This window comes from Macaca fascicularis, chromosome 4 (genome assembly GCF_037993035.2).
Source record: "Macaca fascicularis isolate 582-1 chromosome 4, T2T-MFA8v1.1".
Lineage (NCBI taxonomy): Eukaryota > Metazoa > Chordata > Mammalia > Primates > Cercopithecidae > Macaca > Macaca fascicularis.
Window position 1 is genome coordinate 125,354,707 of NC_088378.1, and position 20,794 is coordinate 125,375,500.

The 20,794-nt window shown below is 43.1% G+C and overlaps 1 long non-coding RNA gene and 1 pseudogene across 3 annotated transcripts in view; both read right to left on the reverse strand.

Annotated features, from left to right (window-relative positions):
* The window catches only part of LOC123572949 (uncharacterized), a 58,689-nt gene that overhangs the window by 12,424 nt on the left and 25,471 nt on the right, over window positions 1–20,794 (reverse strand). The window contains exon 4 of one of the 3 annotated variants that reach the window (XR_012433744.1): window positions 158–4,862. The exons of 1 other annotated variant lie outside the window; for it this stretch is intronic. This is a non-coding gene — a long non-coding RNA (uncharacterized lncRNA). Of the gene's footprint in view, window positions 1–157; window positions 4,863–16,611; window positions 19,066–20,794 lie in introns of those variants that run through there. One more of the 3 variants, XR_012433743.1, reaches the window with a different exon arrangement.
* LOC141406926 (actin, cytoplasmic 1-like) lies at window positions 11,603–12,924 on the reverse strand (annotated as a pseudogene).

The following is a 20,794-nucleotide window of genomic DNA, read 5'->3' on the forward strand; positions in this document are numbered from 1 at the left end:
ACTCCTTTTAGCAAGCTGAGAAAGTCAAAACTGGCCTATATAAATAGAAATAATAGTGGCTGTTATGAAAACAACTTAGGACTGTAAGGTCCCCCACCCCAACCCCCAAACTAAGAAAGCACTAAGAGTTCAAAGAATGACTCAGACAAGTCCAGCGTGAGGAGTAGATGAGTTTATTGGGACTTACATACAGGGCACTCCAGGATGGCGGCAGGATAGCTCTAGAGATCCTCCCTGCCTCCCATCCATAAACTGCTTTTAAGCTGATTTTCTAGCTCTTTGCCTACATGTTTGAAAAATGCAACTGTTTTTCTTGGTAGGTCCTCAGATACTCTCCGGGATGTTTAGGTTCTCAGGGACACCTGCTCCTTAGCTCGGCACCAGGGTCTTGGCTCACTGCCTGGCCCTCAGAGTTCAGGCAACAGACTTACACCCTTTGGGAACCTGGTGGGGGAGCTGTCACAGTACAGTGGCTACCTCTGAGATGGTACTGCCTGGGAGGAACCCTCTCATGTGGAAGCCTTCCGAGGTGCCATAAATATTCTACATCTCGATCCTGATCTCCATATGGATGTATACACATGTAAAATTCAGTTAAAATGTGTGCCATATACCACAGTAAGTTATACCTCAACTAAAACAAAAGCTGTTCTCCCTGAGAATGGATAAGAAGGAACCTTTAGTTGTGACGGGGGTTTAGAATGTCCTCATACTAGAAACATAAGTCTCCCATCTCATGTCTGTGAGATATTTCCATATATTCAAAGCCTTCATTTACAAATGTGTAAATAAGTGTTCCTTTTTAAATGAGAGAGCACAGGACTTAGGCTCTGGGTGAAACACTGTTCATTCAAATAACAAATAAACTGTGTGCCTGACACTGGGTTTTCAGTGGTGAACAAGGTAGCTTTTGTCCCTGCCATTTCAGGGAGAGGAGTCTAGCATGGAAAAGAGATAAGAAATGAGCAAATAATGGCCACAAATTCTCATAGGAGAATACAGTGAAGGAAGCCAAAAGTATACTATGAGGATCGAGAATAAAAGTGGAGGATCACAGTCGGGGAAGGCCTCTCTAAAGAGGGAACATTTAAGCCGACCTGGAGGCTGGCCATGGAAATGCTGCGAGAAAAGCATTCCAGGCAGCAGGGCTGAAGGCTGCGACTCTGGAAAGGCCTTGTCTTATCATGTTGGAGGAGCCTGAGGGATTTTGTTGGTATGGCTGAGGTACAGGGAGTGAGGGTGAGCACAGTTTAGGATGTGGTTGGAAGGCAGGTGGCCGGGGGGCAGGCTCAGTAGAACCTATTATTAATAGGCCAGGCTAGGCGGTTTGAGGTTCATTTTAAGGGTTTCAAAAAGGGAATTATATGACCCAATTCATCTGGTAAATCCTAACACAAACAAGAAGTTTCCTAACACAAAGCTACAGCCCAAAATGTCCAGATACTCTGTAGCGTTGGGGCTTGACTGATCTTGTCCACTTTAGGCTTGAAGATAGCTTTCGATAGCTTTCATGCTCCTCACTGCAATCTTATCTATTAATACCAGATGAATTCTCAATATCCAACATCAATATGCAGTGTCTTGTTGTGGTTCTGAAGTTTTTTTTTTTTTTTCTTCCCCTGCCCACATCATTTACAAAGCCTCAGTGCAGAAGAGGGGGAACAGAGCAGGTGATAAAGGAAGATAAGTCAGTGATTCAGGGAAACATTCATTTAGCTGCTGGTACAGCGTGTCCCTGCCAGAAGCCACCATGCTGAGCGTCATTGAACATTTGGCAGGCTTTCCCCTTAAATTTATGCAATCTGAGAAAGGGAAAATTTCAAGCAAAAAGTTTTCTGTCAAGCTCATTCATCTGCACCTTTCAAAGAAAGTCTGGGGAAATGTTATTGGAGTTGATTCAGGAGCTTTTTATGTCTCTAAAAGGAAGCCATATTTAAGGTTAGTCATGTGTATGTGTACGCAAGCACATTTGGTATAGGTTGGAAATAGGAAATCCAAAATAGGCGGAAATGGATGAAACACTGTGCTAAAGAATTCATTCACAATACCTCCTTGATTCTTTTCTGTTATTTTCCATTCTCAACCAATAATTGAGTTAGAAAACTTTTAGGGTTGGACAGGACTATGGGGCCTTCTTGACTAGTTGCCATCATTAGGAAAATCATTACTGTTCCCCAAACAGTCTTTGGATTTGCCAGTAGGGTATTTTATTCTTAAAACAAGATTTATAGTTTCCCTACAAAGCTGCCAAGTTCAACACCTTGATAGTCCATCTGATGTGCTGTGGTGGATGCTGTAGTCCCAGCTCCCCATTTCAGAGTGGAAACACTCATACCCCCCAATGCTGGGAGGGTTGGAGGGTTATGACTCGCTGCTGAGTGGCCAGGCATTGCTCTCGCTGGAGGATGCTCCCCGCCAAGGTCTCACCCTCCTCAGGGACAGCCTGCATCCAGTGACTAGTCAAGGAAGGCCTTCCCTTGGGCCATTCCAGCTCCAGAGATATCCCCGTGGGATAGGCTGAGGCCCGGTATTTCAGTTCAACTCTGCCTTTATCCCTAACAGGTGAGGACTCTAAAGTCACCCCAGTAAACCTCCTGCATGTACATCTCCCTCTCAGAGTCTAAGTCCTGAAGAAACTAACCTAACACTTACATCATCCTCAACTTTTGAGTGCCCTTCTTCCATCACTTTTGAGTGCCCTGGAATTGTACAACTCTTTCCCGTCACTGCTGTTTCACTGCTGAATCACTGCTGTTTCATTCTTAAGATGGATTGGTTGTGCTAGGGGTTAGCAGATTTTCCAAAAGCAGCACAGCAAAGTTCTTCATGCTTTCTTTGTGTTGTCCTGCTGAATTCAGGTGGGGGGTAGGTAGCGTAGACATGCAAGTGACTTGGTACAAAGTTCCTCAGTGAAGAAAGGAGGGCTTCTCTCAACCATCCCGGTGGAGTGAGGAGGACAATGGATGCCTGTTCAGCTCTTGTCAGGGGCCTTCATGAAAAACACGGGTCTATAACAGGGAGGGTAGAACCCGAATTCTGGCCCATGTGCCACCCTCAGCTCACCTCAAAAGATGTCACCACCTCCCTATCAACCTTGTGTATGAGAAAGGGATGAGGATTGTGTATGTGACTTTAGACAAGTTACTAAAGTCCCTACAACTCAGTTTCCTCTCCTGTGAAATGGGCATGAAAATCTACCTTTGTCATGAGGACTTAATAAGATAATAACAGTAACAATTATTATTGGAGGGCCGGTTAATGACTACATTCACAAGTTTTACTGCCACGGGACCTAGGTTTAAACCCCAGCTCTGCTGCTTGGTAAACTTATGATCTTGGACAAGTTTTTTTAACTTAAGTTTTGGTTTGCACATCTATTAAATGTAAAGGATGATAGTATCTGTCTCATAGAGTTAGTAGGGATTGAATGAGAAACAGCATCACGTGCTGTGTACATAGGAAGTCCTCATCCAAAGCTCTTTATGCATCAGGCCCCACATGGAGCACCTGGCATTCGTACCCTCGGTCTTCATGATGGCACCTTCATTGTTACCACTCTTCAGAAATAATAGCATTTATAGAGTGCTTATACTGTGTCAAGAGCTCTTGTAAGTTCTTTACATTCTTCTTTTTTTTATTTTTATTTTTTTGAGGCGGAGTTTCACTCTCGTTGCCCAGGCTGGAATGCAATGACACGATCTCAGCTCACCACAACCTCTGCATCCCGGGTTAAAGCAATTCTTCTGCCTCAGCCTCCCCAAGTATCTAGGATTACAGGCATGCACCACCACACCCAGCTAATTTTATATTTTTAGTAGAGACGGGGTTTCACCATGTTGGTCAGGCTGGTCGTGAACTCCCAACTTCAGGTGATCCGCCTGCCTTGGCCTCCCAAAGTGCTGGGATTATAGGCTTGAGCCACTGCACCTGGCCAAGTTCTTTACATTCTTATTTAATTCTCTCTATGATCTTATGATGAAGGCACTGATATCCACATTTTACATGTGAGGCAACTAAAGCCCAGAAAAGTTAAGTCTTTGGTACTCAAAGCATGTTCTATGCACTGCAGCATCTGCATCTGCATCCCCTGGGAGCTGGTTAGAGATGCAGAGTCTCAAGCGCCCCCCAACCTACTGAAACAGAATCTGCCCTTTAACAAGATCCTCCCTTCATTCCCAGCACTTTAAAGTTTAAGAAGCACTCAAGATCAAGGGCCTGATATATCCCTAGCAGGGCTATGATTGCAGAGCACATACTTTTAACTGCCTCTGTGTATGAAATGCCCATCAAAAAAAGAAGTGCTCAAAGCATATAATTTTCCTCCCCCCAGCAATTCATTTGACTGAGATTCCTCCTCTGTTCCTGTCCACAGTCCATTCTTACCCACTGTGCTGGCCTTGCTGTTTTTGATAGAATCTCCAGGTATTGCTGCTATGCTCCAGGTTTTGATAAAGTTCTACCCAGGGTCATTCCAAAGATCTCTATTAAAAGTGCTTCTGAATAAGCTACAATGTGATTTCCAGAAAGGCAATTATCCCAGGAGCACACCAATGTTCTGAGAAGCAGCCACTCCTAGCATTACTGGGAGTAACAGGATGGTCTCAGACAGGCATGAGAGCCAGAAGCTACCATGTGGATAATCTTTCCCTGAGAATGAAGGCAATCAGGAGAAAAGAAGAGCTGAAATGTTGAAAGAGAAGAAGAAGGATGGGAAGTGAGTTTAATGTTGTTATTTGAGCACCTGGATCAAACCACACCTGATGCTCATATCCCCTGGACTTTCCAGATGCATGCAGCAACAGATTTTCCTCTTTCTCAAACAAGCTTAAGTTGGGTTTCTTCACTCTCCACTGAGTGGCTGCCTGAAAAAGAAAATGTAATAGACATGTATGTAAAGTCCTATATTTAATTTTTTTTGAGACAGGGCCTCACTCTGTCACCCAGGCTGGAGTTCAGTGGTGTGATCACAGCTCACTGAAGCCTCAACCTCCTAGGTTCAAGGGATTCTCCCACCTCAGCCCCTCCAGGTAGTTGGTACTACAGGTGTATACCACCACACCTGGCTAATTTTCTGTATTTTATTTGTAAAGATGGGGTCTCACTATGTTGCCCAGGCTAGACAACTCCTGGGCTCAAGTGATCCTCCTGCCTCAGCCTCTGAAAGTGCTGGGATTACAAGCATGAGCCACCACGCCCGGTCACTATTTGTTTCAAAAATGCAAATGCACAGGGAGAAAGAGAATAGTTTGGAGAAGAGATAATATAATAGAAGTTTGAGAGCCTTAATCAGCAACTCAATATGTGTAAATACAGGGGAAGGGCAAAATCTGCTGTCTATGAGTTTCTGTTTAAAATGGTAGAGGAAGCACATACATTTATTGCCCATCCAATCCCCAGAAATCTCTTGGAAATTACACAGAAAGTCATCAAGGGAAATATATATAATAGCCCTGGAACCCAATAAAGGTTATCAACAGCTGTCTAGAAAATCCAAGTCACTTTTGGAATGCAGAAAGAAGATTAACAGAGAAACTAGAACTGATACGGCCTCAACAGAAAACATGGATAGATGAAGGCTACAGCGGATGTGGGAGCCATTCTTTCCAGCCGCGTCTAAGAGGCAATTCAAGCTTAGAGTCAAAAAATATAAAAAGAAGTGGGCAGAAAGTTAAAGATATGCATTAGAAAGAGTTGGAGCTAATTGAGCCCATCATCATCATTATTGCTGGCCACATTTGCAGAATTGCCCCAAGGCCAAATTCCCAGGACTTGCCTTACCTGGTAAGGACTCCTAATGGGGTTTAGGGAGCCCATCAGAGCCTCCATAATCATACCTGACTTCCACTGAAAATATGAATGAGAAAAAAAGTTTACTTCCTAGTTATGACAGAGCATATTTTCCAATATCTTCATTGGATAAGTGGAGCATGGAAGGTAAGTTTTACAAGATCTTACATGTCTGAAAATGTCTTTATTGCACCTTCACACTTGCATGATAGTTTGGTTTGTGGAAATTGATTCAGGGTTTTGATGGCATCACTCCATTGCTTACTAGAAGCTTCTAGAAGCCTCATGTCATTCTAAATTCTGACTCTTTTATGTAAACTATATTTTCTCCTGGAAACTTTTAGGGCTGCTTTGTCTCAACTGCTCTGAGCTTCATGTATTTGATTCCTTATAAGTCCTTTCAATCTAGAAATTCATATCCTTCCACTGTGGACATTTTTTCTTGAAGAGAGTATACTAGTTCATTCTCGTGCTGCTAACAAAGACATACCCAACTGGGTACTTTATAAAGGAAAGAGGTTTAATGGACTCACAGTTCAGCATGGCTGGGGAGGCCTCACAATCACGGTGAAAGGCAAAGGAGAAGCATAGGCATGTCTCACATAGCGGAAGGCAAAAGAGAACTTGTGCAGGGGAACTCCCGTTTATAAAACCATCAGATCTTTTGAGACTTATTCATTACCATGAGATCAGTATGAGAGAAACCAGCCCCATGATTCAACTATCTCCACCTCACCCTGCCCTTCACATGTGCTGTTTATTATGACTCAAAATGATATTTAGGTGGAGACACAGGAAACCATACCAAACAGCTTATTTGAAACTTTCCTCCCCTATATCTATCTCACTGTTTCCTCCTAGTATTTGAAGGATATCTACTAGTTGGACCTTAAGTCTTCCAAAATTATGCTCAAATTCCTGTTTTCTTTCTCTGCAATTTTCTCTCTTTGACTTTTTGGCTGTATTTTTCTGGGAAATTTCTGCAACATTATCTTTCAACGCTTTTATTTATTTATTTTTCTTTCCATTGACATGTATTTAATTTCTGAGAGGATTTTTTATTCCTGAATGTTTCTTTTCTATTACCTCCTGTTTTTTCTTTCTTTCTTTCTTTCTTTTTTTGAGACAGGGTCTCACTCTGTCACCCAGCCTGGAGTCTAGTGGCATGATCATGGTTTACTGCAACCTCGACCTTCCCAGGCTCAGGTTATCCTTCTGTCTCAGCCTCCCAAGTACCTGCGACTACAAGTATATGCCAACATCCCTGGCTAATTTTTGTATTTTTTGCAGAGATGGGGTTTCTCCATGTTGTTCAGGCTGGTCTTGAACTCCTATGTTCAAGTGATCTTCCTGTCTTGGCCTCCCAGAATGCTGGGATTACAGGCATGAGCCACCGTGCCGGGCACCACCTGCTCTTGTTTTATGAATACAATATCTTCTTTTATCACTCTGAAGATAGTATTTTTGTTCATTTCGTTCTTATTTCCTTCACAGCCTTTTTTTTCTATTTCCTTTTTTCTTTATTTTTTTTCTTCCTTTCTCATTCTTTCTTTCTCTTTCAGCTCTATCTCTATCTCTATCTCTCTCTTCCTGTTTGAACAATGGTTCTTAATAGGAAGAGATTTTAGTCCCGAGGGCAATGTCTGGAGATGTATTTGGTTGTCTGTCACAACTGGGAATTTGCACTACTGGGATCCAGTAGGTAGAGGCCAGGGATGCTGCTAAATATCTTACAATGCACAGCACAACAAGGATTATCCAGACCCAAATATCAATAGTGTTGAGATAAGAAAAACCTTGTTTAGAGGCTTTTCTCAAAAGTCTTATTGTCCTTGATTCCTCACTTATATTTTAGGAGAAACACTGAAAAGTGTGATTGGATGGATTGTGTGATTATGAGTGGAATTTGCTGGCTGTGAATTTCATGGTGGGTTGATCTGGATATGCAGTTTCACTGTGGGACTTCTTACTCTCTATGTTTATAGCTTTTCTCTTTGGCTAATCAGTTTATTCAGAGAAGAGTCATTCAATCTCCTGCCTGGAGAGTTTAAGTCTAGTGGCCAATATTCTAGGAGCTTACAGAAAAGTGAGCGACCCAGTATGTAGAGTGTCTTCAGTACAGTCTCATACCCACCTCAGCTGTAGCTAGCATCCCTGGTACCCAATTCTTCCTAGTTTGGTCTCTGCAGGGAATCTGGCCACTAGTCATCTTCTCAGGTAGAAAGGGGATGGGAGGGTGATCTAGGATTCTAGTTGCCTCTTATGATATATGTCAAACAATCTATTTTTAGTCCTACCTTCACCCCACTTTCAGAGTTACCTGGTACCTATAATTACAGAGCTTCTTTCCTTTGCATCATCCCCCTGGGTTGCCTCTTGAGGAGGCTGATGCAAAGAAACTGCTTAGATTTCAGCTGTCTCTAATCTGTGAAGTAAGCAACAAACTTTCTTCAGCATTCTAGCTTCCAAAATGTCGGTGCTACTCTTCCTGTCCTTGTGGGCTTATAACATTCTTCCTTTTTCTAACAAGATTTTGAAGAGAGCAAAAATAAACTATGAGTTTAATTGACCATGTGCAGCCAGAAATCTGAATGACTTTCTTTCATAGTCATTTTCTTCACCAGAAATATCATTGATTATCTCCTAGACTGCCTGAGGACTCAGAGTCCTCTTGAAAGAAACATTCTACTTCATACTCATTCATACCCTCTCATCTCTGCAGAATTACACAATTCCTGAAGAGACTTGCAGTTCTTCTCTCAATGGGATGTGTCACAATAAGAAATGTGTCAGAGATGAGACAAACAAATGTAGCCAGAGATGAGATAAGCAAATGTAGATGTTAAATCTCTATCAGTTTCCCATAAATGGTAACGGTGCTGGGAGAAAGTTTTCTAACAGCCTATACTTTTCTCAAGGCCTTACAGGTGACATTCTTTAAAACAGTAATCTACCCTGGCCTACAGAAGTGTATTATCTATTTTGTTGTTTTGTTACAACTCATAATCCCTAGATATCTCTCATTCAGGCCCGTGGCTAGACCCCCGCTATCTACTGGTAGTGCCAAGACATGTTGAAAAGATGACATCAAGTAAAAGAAACCAGAGAAAAGTTAGCATCCAGCTCTGTTCACTTAAAGAATATCAACTAATATTTGTATTAAATATTTTGTTCCCCGTGCTGTCCTTTACATGAATTTTTCCTCAATTAAACCTCAAGACCATCTCATAAAGTTGATTCTTATTATTATTCCTTCATTTTTAAGATGATGAAGCCTAGATGAGCAAAAGTTAAATAAATAGCTTAAAGCTTCAAGGTCAGGTAATCTGAGTCCAGAGCCTACAGTTTTCAACATCGCAGTGCACCCTATGCTTGGACGAGGAGAAGAAAGAGTAGAGTGGCCACAGCTACAGCCAGCCTGTACATGGTGATCGTGCCTCAGGGTTTATAAAATGCTGTCACACATGTTGTAGTATTTGAACTCATTTAACACCACAGGAAGCTAGCTAATGCCAAGAGTGAAGTACCCTACACCAGAGAGCTTGGCAGAAATAAAACAAAGCATGAAACCTCTGGGAGGCTGAAAGGAGTTGCTTAGGCATTGCTGTTCACTTCACTCCTGTCCTTGCATGAGCCTTAGCCCTGCTGTGTCTGTTACCAGCTCAGCGATTTCCACCATAGCACGCAGTCTTGGTCTGGGTTTGCGTGGAACATTGTTTCTGTTCCTGGAACAGTGGGCAGATCTTGCCAGGAGTGACGTGCTCAGGTAAGTTGGGCTGGGATCCTTGCTGGCTCTCCTTGCCATGCTTTGTTTCTGAAATTGTACAGTGGAGGGTAGCATTGGGATCCTTGATTCACAGATCCATAGGCAAAAAGAAAAATGAGAAAGACTAGGGCTCAGTGTCCTATGCTCAGACAGGGCTGTATCAGATCTATTCGGGCCCAGAGGTAGCTAACCTACCAGTCATAAATACTAGAGGAAAATCTTAACAAAATAACTCAGGTATAAAAGTGTAGATGTGTAAAATGTGGGTCACTTTTTTGGTTTTTTTTGTTTTTTGTTTTTTGGGTTTTTTTTTTTTTGAGACATGGTCTTACTCTGTTACCCAGGCTGGAGTACAGTGGCACGATCACAGCTCACTGTAGCCTCTACCTCCTGGGCTCAGGTGATCCTCCCACCTCATCCTCCCAAGTAGCTGGGGCCACAAGTGCATACCACTGTCCCTGGCTAATTTTTGTGTTTTTTGTACAGAGAGGGTTTCACCATATTGCCCAGGCTGGTCTTGAACTCCTGGGCTCAAGCGATGTGCCTACCTCAGCCTCCCATAGTGCTAGGATCAAGATTAAGGAGTGACTAGGTAGGTCCAAGCAGCTAGCCAACCTTGGGTTCTGCAGGTCCAGCTGTGATTTTATGCCACTGGTGCTGGCGGTTGTCTTCTCCTGGTTAAATATCAATAGGGGCAACTCTGGGTTCTATGGCTGTCTAAGGACCACAGCAAAGATTCAAGGAATCTCTGTGTGGTTGTCAGCCCAATTCAGGAAGATGAGGTCGGGGCGATTCTAAGAACATGGAAACCCCCCTTCCCCTTCTCCGCTTCTGGGGACAGGTTGCCTCTCATTACCCACTGGGCCTTTCCTTCCCTGCCCTTTTCTCCTCTCTCTTTCCTGTTCCCTTGAAGATAAAAGTTGGAGCCTGCTCCCATTTGTGTATGGGAGCTTGGCAAAAGATGGGAGCCAATAACCAAATGCCCACTTCATATTATCTCAGGTGCCTCATAGTGGAGTTTTACAGTACTTTGTTTTAGTTTTAAGCTTACCTGAGCTACTTCTATCAAGTCTTAAACAACTCTGCCATAAAGAAATCTTTGCCTTTTACCTAGCAGGTATCCTGTTTTACTTAAGACTGCATCCTCTTATTAGTTCTCAGGGAAGGGAAGTATGATCTTTCTAGTGATTCTTTTATACATAATTGTGTAGTTACCTAACTGCTTCCTGTGTTGACCACATCCCTCAGCAAGCACACGGCAAACGCTTTGAGAATAAGGATGGTGTCTTACCCTTCTTAGCTTCACCCACAGCACCCAACCATATGATGAATATCTACTAGGTGCTAAGTAAATATTTGATAGAAGAAATGGGTGAATGAATTAGATGATTTATTAAATAAATAATCTAACTCAGATTGTTTATCTTTATAAATCTTTTTTATTGGCAACACTTTTATTTTTCCTTACACAATGGTGTGTTGCTGGGGCCTAATGTTCTCACATAATGGTAGAAAATCAAAATTTGTTATCATCTCTTTAAAGAATTGAGAATTCTGTACAAAAAAGAAAAAGAAAAAGAAAAAAAATTACATAAATTAAAAGGATGAATACATTTACAGGTATAAATGCAAACCGCTTCCAACTCAAAGCAAGTAACAGCCCACGGTATTCCAGTAGGAAAACATCAGCTAAGAAAGGAAACTGGGTCCTATGGCTTGGACTTTTCCAACCCTGATAGACCAGCAGGACAGAAACAACTGGTTCAGGAGCCCTTGCCAGCCTCTAGAGAAATCCCAGAACACTCAGCCCTGACACATTAATACCCTGCACAGATCAGAGACTGCTGGCCATGTAGACTTACCAAGCCACAGACTTGTCTTCCACAAGCACGTTCTTACCTCAGCCATGAAGTGACCAAGCCACGTGTACTAAGGGTTGAAATCAAAGATATGTACAGGGTACTGGGTATTAACCAAATACCAAGGGCAACAGTTAACTGGAATACAAGGTTACAATCAGCAACAAGTTCTATGCTCCAGTGCTGATATCAGATACAAGCTTCAAGGACAATTTCTTTTCAAAGGCTTATTCCGGTATCGTGAGGACAGCATAAGGTGTATGCATTTTCCATGGACAAATTTATACTTCTGAATTAACCCATGCAGAAATGCTATGCATCTGCTTGCAGTCCATTTAGAAGCATTTGCGGTGGACGATGGAGGGACCCGACTCGTGGTACTCCTGCTTGCTAATTCACATCTGCAGGCAGGTGGACAGTGAGGCCAGGATGGAGCCAGAGATTCACACTGAGTACTTGCACTCTGGGGGCACGATATCTTGATCTTCATGGTGCTGGGTGCCAGGGCAGTGATCTCCTTCTGCATCCTGTTGGTGATGCCAGGGTACATGGTGGTGCCACCAGACAGCACTGTGTTGGCATACAAGTCTTTGGGATGTCCACCTCACTCTTCATGATGGAGTTGAAGGTACTTTCATGAATGCCACAGGATTCCATGCCCAGGAAGGAAGGCTGGAACAGTGCCTCGGACACCGGAACCGCTCATTTGCCGATAGTGATGACCTGGCTGTCAGGCAGCTCATAGCTCTTCTCCAGGGAGGAGGAGGATGCAGCAGTGGCCATCTCCTGCTCAAAGTCCGGAGCGACATAGCATAGCTTCTCCTTGATGTCGCGCACGATCTTTCGCTTGGCCATGGCGGTGAAGCTGTAGCTATGCTAGGTGGGGATCTTCATGAGGTAGTCAGTAAGGTCCTGGCCAGCCAGATCCAGATGCAAGATGGTGTGAGGGAGGGTGTAGCCCTCGTAGATGGGCACCGTGTGGGTGACCCCATCTCCAGAGTCCATGACAATGCCAGTGGTGCGCACAGAGGCATAGAGCATCAGCACAGCCTGAATGGCTGCGTACATGGCCGGGGTGTTGAAGGTCTCAAACATGATCTGAGTCATCTTCTCCCTGTTGGCCTTGGGGTTTAGCAGGGCCTCGGTCAGTAGCACCAGCTGCTCCTCCAGGGCCACGTGCAGCTCGTTGTAGAAAATGTGGTGCCAGATCTTCTCCATGTCGTCCCAGTTTGTGACGATGCGGCGCTTGATGGGGTACTTCAGGGTCAGGATACTACACTTGCTCTGGGCCTCGTCGCCCACATAGGAGTCCTTCTGGCCCATGCCCACCATCATGCCCTGGTGCCAGGGGCACCTGACGATGGAGGGGAACATGGCTCAGAGGGCATTGTCCCAGCAAAGCCGCTTTTCACATGCTGGAGCCATTGTCAATGAAGAGCAAGGGATCTCTTCTTCCATTGCCACAGGCGGAGGAGCACGGAGCAGAGGGAGGACATGGTGCAGGGGCTGGCAGCGATGACTGAGCATCTTTATAAATCTTATTATAAAACTGAAAAATGCAACACTACATAAAAACTTTCTACTTCTTATGAAAAAAAAAATGCCTCCTTACCTGATCTTTTCTCACAGATTTCCTCAATCTCAGAGCATCAGAGAGAAGAAGAGGCCATCATTCATTCATTCAACAAACATTTATTGAGGGCCTACTATGTGCCTGTGCCAGGCACTGTAACAGGCCTTGGAAAGATAGGACAGCTCAGTGAAAAACACAGCCCAAGTCCTTGCCCTTACTGAGCTTACATATTATAGGCATTTAGTGGTTAGAAAGTACTACAGACTGAATTGTATCCACCTCCAACCCCAAATTCATATGTTGAAGCCATAATCCCCAATGCGACTATATGTGGAGACAGGGCCTTTTTGTAGGTAATTAATGCCAAATGGGGTCATAAGGGTGGGGCCTTAACCCAGTAGAACTGGTGTCCTTATAAGAAGAGGAAGAAGCCAGGCACAGTGGCTCACGCCTGTAATCCCAGCACTTTGGGAGGCCGAAGCGGACAGACCATCCTGACTAACATGGTGAAACCCCGTCTCTACTAAAAATACAAAAAATTAGCCAGGCGTGGTGGTAGCTGCCTGTAGTCCCAGGTACTAGGTAGGCAGAGGCAGGAGAATACCATGAACCCAGGAGGCAGAGGTTGCAGTGAGTCGAGATTGTGCCACTGTACTCCAGCCTGGACAACAGAGTGAGACTCCTTCTCAAAAAAAAAAAAAAAAAAAAGAAGAAGAAGAAAAAGAGATGCCAGAGACTGCTCTCTTTCCACATACACAGAGAGAAAAGGCCATGTGAGGAAACAGCTAGCAGGCAGCCTCTGGCAAGCCAGGAAGACAGGCCTCACTGGAGCCTCACCTTGAAGGCACCTTGATCTTGGACTTCTCACCTCCAGAACTACAAGAAAGTAAATTTTTGTCTAGCAAAATACTTAGACTGTGGTATTTTGTTATGAAAACCTGAGTAGATTAATGTAAAAAGTGTCAATGGCTACTGTAAGATAGAAGAAGAGAAAGGAAAGAAAGGAAATTGCTCACAGAACAGGAACACTGAATGATTGTAATCACTATTTTGAATTTTTTTAAAGTTATTTTACAAGATCCTTTATTCTTTATGGATTCCAGTAGAGGAAAATCGACAACTTTCCATGATACTCCCCTTGATTCCCTGGTTTCCTCAGCACCATCTACAGCCTCTTGCTGCATGGTTATGTCTAATGTTTGTCTGCCTCCCGAGGCTCATATAGCACTCCCATAGGATGTCTCGGCCTCGTTCAGACACCAGCTGCTGCTGCTCAGAGGCTGCTCTAAATATAACTGCATTCCTCTCAGGGTTTTCTCTTTTCTCCAGTGAATCAAATGCTTTGATTCTCAGTTCTGGTTTTAATTGACCAACCAGGTAATTTATTTCCAAATATAAACGATCTCCCTTCTGTATTTCAGAATTGTAAAAGACAGTCTGCTCTCCTTTGACTCTTGAATTAAGTAAGCATATACCCCAGCTAATGGCCACATGGGTCTATCCCCTGATCCCTCAACTAAACTCTGGGTGTTTGTATGTGTTATCTATTGCCATTTAATAAATTACCATAAGTGTAATAGTTTTAACAACACACATTTATTATCTCCACATCTGTGGGTCAGGAATCCAGCTGAGCTGGGTCCTCTACTTCAGGGTCTTTCACAAGGATACAATCATATTGGTGACCAGGGCTAGGGTCTCATCTGAAAGCTCAGCTGGGAAAGGATCCACTTCCAAGCTCACTCAGGTTGTTGGCAGAATTCTGTTCCTCAAAGGCTGCTGGACTGAGGGCCTCAGTTCCTTGCTAGCTGTTGGCCAACAGCCACCCTAAGATCCTTGTCACACGAACCTCTTCTTGCTACATGGGGCTCTTGAACATGGCTATTTCCTTCACCAAAGCATGACAGCCAAGAAGACAAATAGAGAAAATCTGCTAATGAGACAGAGGTTACATGCTTGTAACATAATTATGGAAATGATAGCTCATCACCTTTGTTGTTATCCTCTTAATCAGAAGCAAGTCACAGGTCCACACCACTCAAGGGAGAGTAGGTTCATATGCAAGGAGGCAGGCATAATCGGGGATATCGGGAGGCAGGCATTATCGGGTCATCTCAGAAACTTCCTCCCACAGTACTGGTGAGCAGAAAATAAGCCACTTGTATCCATTACTCATCCCTACATCTCTTCTGCTTACTTTCTTATTTCTAAAGAAAAGAAAGCCTCAGGAAGGTGATACTGGTTTGGTTGTGATCATCAATCTCTTAGACATCATAGGTCAATTCTATGAAATTTCTCCGGCACTCCAGACACCTCTTACCATGAGCCACTTGAATGACAAATAGGTACCCTCTACTAAACCCACCTGACATGGGATGTACATAATGTCTGCCAAAAACTACCCTTCCTTTCTCAGGGAATGAGCCATACTATCGGAATTTCTCAAGCCAGAAACTAAGTTACCCTGACTCCTTCCTCTCCATCACTCTGCCTTTATGGAGCAAAATATTAAGCATGTATTTCAAAAAAAGTATAAATTATGTGGAAGAGAATCTATGAATGAGGGTAGCTATTTGGTAATGATGGAGATAGGGTAACACAACAAGGGAATTCCCATGTGATTTGGGTAAATTAATTGACATCTCTAAGATATAGTTTTCTCAACTAAGAATGGAGGGATAATAATAGTAGACATAAATCAAGGAATTGTTATGAGGATCACAGGAAATGATATCTGTGAAATGCTTGTATATCTTACATCCCACAAGCCCTCTATATATGTCAGCTACTATATCAGCTGTTAGAGAACCACATTATGGCTGTCATCGTTTGCTCACTAACTCAATAGTGTCTTCTCTCTTACATCCTCCACTTTAGAGACTAAGAAGCTAATTACTCATTTTCCCAGCCTCTCTTGTAGCTGGGGCTTCCCAGGGGACAGAGTTCTCGAAAAGCTTTTGTTTTTCTAATGAGAACATCTTTCTTTCTTGAACAAAGATTCAGTGTCTGCAGTGTCAGCAACCATCTGTGTCCATGAGGTAGCAAGCATTTAGTTGAACATGAGTACACTAAGGATGGTGGAGTGGAATCTCTGAGAATTCTGTCAAACAGCAGAACCAATCCAGCATCCAGCTACCTGCAGGCTCCTTGTTACCTAAGAATATGAAACCTCTCCAAGTTTAAGCTACTGTTGATCAGGAATTCTGTTATTTGCAGCTGAAAGCACTCCTAACAGATATATTTGTCAGTAGCCTAGAAGTCAAATATCTGAAATGTTAAGTCCATACATTTTGGCTATGATCATAACCTCTATTAACTCAAGGCTTGAAATCCTGTCTCTTTCCACACTGGATAACTTTTTATGTAGTGTAAATTCAGAAAAATTTTGTGGCCTCTCTAATGTTCTCTGTTTGTTCTTCTTGCTAGTTTACTACGTTTACCTAAAAACTGTATCCCTGACAGTGAAAGCAGCCCCACATATTCAAGGCTCCAATATTATGTCAAAGAAGTAGTAAGAAGAGAAAAGGTATCAATACTAAAAAGAGGCAGAACTTCAGAAAGAGACAACAAACAAAAGAGGAGGGAGGGAAATACAGAAATATAACCATATACAACATCAGCCCTTGGTGTTCAAAGTTTTACTTTGTAGTTTTATTTTTAGAGATGGGGTCTCATGCTGTTACTCAAGCTGGAGTGGAGTGGCGTGATCATAGCTTACTGCAGTGTTAAAGTCCTGGGCTCAAATGATTCTCCAACCTCCTAAGTAGCTGAAAGTATAGGCACAAGCCACTGCACTAACTAGTTTTTTGTTGTTGTTGTTTGTTGTTTGTTTGTTTTTAATTAATAGAGATGGGGTCTCACCGGGTTGCTCAGGCTGATTTCAAACTCCTGATCTCAAAAAGTCTTCCATCTCAGTCTCCCAAAACGCTGGGATTATAGGTGTGAACCACTGTGCCCAGGCTAAAGTTCTTACAGTATTGATCTTAGATGTTCCCCTCAAGCATACATTTATTATGTGACTTTCTCCAACATTCTGTCTCTTCCTAAGAATTCTCAGGAGGGATATTTCAGGATCATAAAACACACACATATATATAGACTTCAGACAGGCAATATACAAAGTACGTAAGTGTCTATCTAATGTAAGTTAAGGGCCCAGTGAAAACTTACCTTCTGCAAAATATCTGGTCTATACTCCTGCCTGTAAATGCCAATACCTGGCTGAAAATGCTATCTTGAGACTTACTAATGTGCAGATGACACAGCAATGGACTGACTCTAGAACTGCAATGGCCACTAGCCACCTGTAGCTATTAGACACTTGAAATGTAGCCAGTGCTATATATTGAAGTTAAGGGCCCAGTATGTCAAATACATTAAATGAATAAGTCAGCAGAGCTTTAATAAACAATCAGATTAACATCCCAGTAGGAGAATTACAATCCCATAAGTAGTAGATTCAAATCCTTACTGGTGCCAAGTTGTGGGTCAGCAAAAGCATTTGCCTGTAGATTTTGGGGGGAACACACAGCCATTACATTGCTTGATGGTCTCTGTGTGGGTTCCTTTTAAAGTTATTCCTATTTGAGAGTAGCAAAAAGAGGCATTTTCCAGATGACAAGATTTTGTGTTTTAGAACACTCTGTAAGCCAAAGCCAAAACCTTCCACATTTTTTCAATTAATAAAGAAAAATGAAAGACATATACTTGAGTGTAGGACTACTAGTCAAATTAGAAAGATGTTTAACTCAAACAAATGCTCTAAGTATAGGGATCTCCTAGCAGGGCTTCTCCCTCTCTTTGTAGCAGAAGCTGAGCTATTCCAGAACCTTCCCATCTTCAGCCAGCTTAGTTAGTATAAAAGGGAGGCAAATACACAAGCACTAAACTCTGAATGCAAAACAAAAGAATCCCCTTCTCCCTTAGATTAGCTGGTGAATAGCCAACAGGAAGATCCTCTAGATGACTATCTGTGTGTGAATTAGAAATTTGGAATTTCAGGAAAGCCATCCATAAAGGAGCAGAAAGCTGAGAATACACCTCCTTTGCATGTGGATAGCATCCCAGAAGACAGAATCAAGAGTCAGAAGATAGAATGCTGTGGTGGTTAAACGTTGCTAAGGAACCTCTACCTTGAGAAAAAAGTGTTCCTTTGCTTGTGTGCTTGCTTGTGTTCTTACCCAAGTTGGGTAAGAACTTATCCCGGGGAAAGGAGGCCTGTTTCCTTGGCAGTGCCTCTATCTGCGTCCTCACAAAAGAACACTGACTCACTTGGTAGAAAAGACAATGTGATACCCTGATGCTGGTGAAACTGTTCACTGTAAAAGTGCAGTCAACTCTTGAATTCAGTAGGTTCCAATGCTTGACTTTGGGATTTGACCAGAATGATATGTTCCAGTTCCATCTCCCTCCTACTGTCTGTGAATTGGTCAGTTTATTTGCTATAGTGGAAGACACAATTGGTTGCTTTTCCCAAAACTATTACACCATATTTTTTCCTTGCTTGCAGAGTAGTATAGAGGCTAAAATTGCCAGATACTTATTTCCTAAGCATCCGTGAAGTTTATAGCAGATTTTTGGAAAAGGTTTTCTCTCTGTAAATGGAAACACTGGCAAAGAGATGCCCCATTTCATTCCATTTTAGTTTACAATGGCTGATATAACAAATTACCACCAACTTGGCAGCTTAAACCAACAGATGTTTATTCTCTCACAATTGTGAAGGACAGACATCCAAAGTCAGTATCACTGGATCCAAATCAAGCTGTTAGCAGGGCCACACTCCCTCTGGGGCTCTAGGGAAGAATCAATGCTTTGCCTCTTCCAGTTTCTTGTGGTAGTAGGCGTTGCTTATTGTCCACATCACTCTAATTTCTGTCTGTGGTAACATTGCCTTCTCTTTTCTGTGTCTCAAATCTTCCTCTGCCTCCTTTTTGTAAACATACTTGTGATAAAAAATTAGCTGGGCATGGTGGCATGCACCTGTAGTCCCAGCTACTTGGGAGGCTGAGGCAAGGAATTTGCTTGAACCCAGGAGGCAAAGGTTGCAGTGAGCCGAGATCACGCCACTGCACTCCAACCTGGTGACAGAACAAGACTCCATCTCAGAAAACAAACACACAAAAAAAGATACTTGTGATAGCATTTAGAGACCACTCAGATAACCCAGGATAACCTCCCCATCTCAAGATCCTTAATCACTTCTGCAAAGTCCCTTTTTGCCATATAAAATAACATTGCCAAGTATCAGGGTGATATAGTTTGACTGTGTCCCCACCAAAATCTCATCTTGAATTCCCATATGTTGTGGGAGGGATCTGATGGGAGGTAACTGAATCATGGGGGCAGGTCTTTCCCATGCTATTGTTGTGATAGTAAGTCTCAGGAGATCTGATGGTTATTATAAAGAGGAGTTTCCCTGCATAAGCTTTCTTCTCTTGTCTGCCACCATATGAGACATGCCTTCTACCTTCCACCATGATTGTGAGGCCTCCCCAGCCACATGGAACTGTAAGTCCATTAAACCTTCTTTTTTTTTGTAAATTGCCTTGTCTCAGGTACATCTTTATCAGCAGCATGAAAATGGACTAATACTGTAAATTGATACCAGTAGAGTGGGATGTTGCTGAAAAGATACCTGAAAATGTGGAAGCAACTTTGGAACTGGGTAATAGGCAGACATTGGAACAGTTTGGAGGGCTCAGAAGAAGATAGGAAAATATGGGAAAGTCTGGAACTTCCTAGATACTTGTTGAATGGCTTTGAAAAACATGCTGATAGTAATATGAACAATAAGGTCCGTGCTGAGGTGGTCTCAGATGGAGATGAGGAACTTGGGAACTGTAGCAAAGGTGACTCTTATTATGTTTTAGCAAAGAGGCAGGTGGCATTTTTCCCCTGCCCTAGAGATTTGTGGAACTTGAACTGGAGAGAGATGATTTAAGGTATCCAGCAGAAGAATTTCTAAGGAACAAAGCATTCAAGAGGTGACTTGGGTGCTATTAAAGGCATTCAGTTTTATAAGGAAAAAAGAGCATAAGTGTTTGAAAATTTTGCAGCCTGACACTGTGATAGAAAAAAAAAAATCCCACTTTCTGAGGAGAAATTCAAGCCAGCTGCAGAAATTTGCATAAGTAATGAGGAGTCAAATGTTAATCCCCAAGACAGTGGGGAAAATGTCTCCAGACATGTCAGAGATCTTCATGGCAGCCCCTCTGATCAGAAGCCCGGAGGCCTAGAAAGAAAAAATGGTTTCATAGGCTGAGCCCAGGGTCCCTGTGCTGTGTGCAGCCTAGGCACTTGGTGCCCTGTGTCCCAGCTGCTTCAGAGGGTGGAAGCCCCAAACCTTGGCAGCTTCCACGTAGTGTTGAGCCTGCTGGTACACAGAAGTCAAGAACTGAGGTTTGGGAACCTCCACCTAGATTTCAGAGGATGTATGGAAGAAAACACCGGGATGTCCAGGCAGAAGTTTGCTGCAGGGGTGGGCTCTCATGGAGAACCTCTATAGGCCAGTTTGGAAGGGAAATGTGGGGTCAGAATACCCACACAGAGTCCCTACTGGGGCACCACCTAGTGGAGTTGTGAGAAGAAGAGGGCCACCATCCTCCAGATGCCAGAATGGTAGATCCACCAACAGTTTGCACCATGTGCCTGGAAAAGCTGCAGACACTCAACACCATTCCATGAAAGCAGCCAGGAGGGAGGCTATACCCTGCAAAGCCACAGGGGCAGAGCTGCCCAATACCATGGGAACCCACCTCTTACATCAGCATGGCCTGGATATGAGACATGGAGTCAAAGGAGATCATT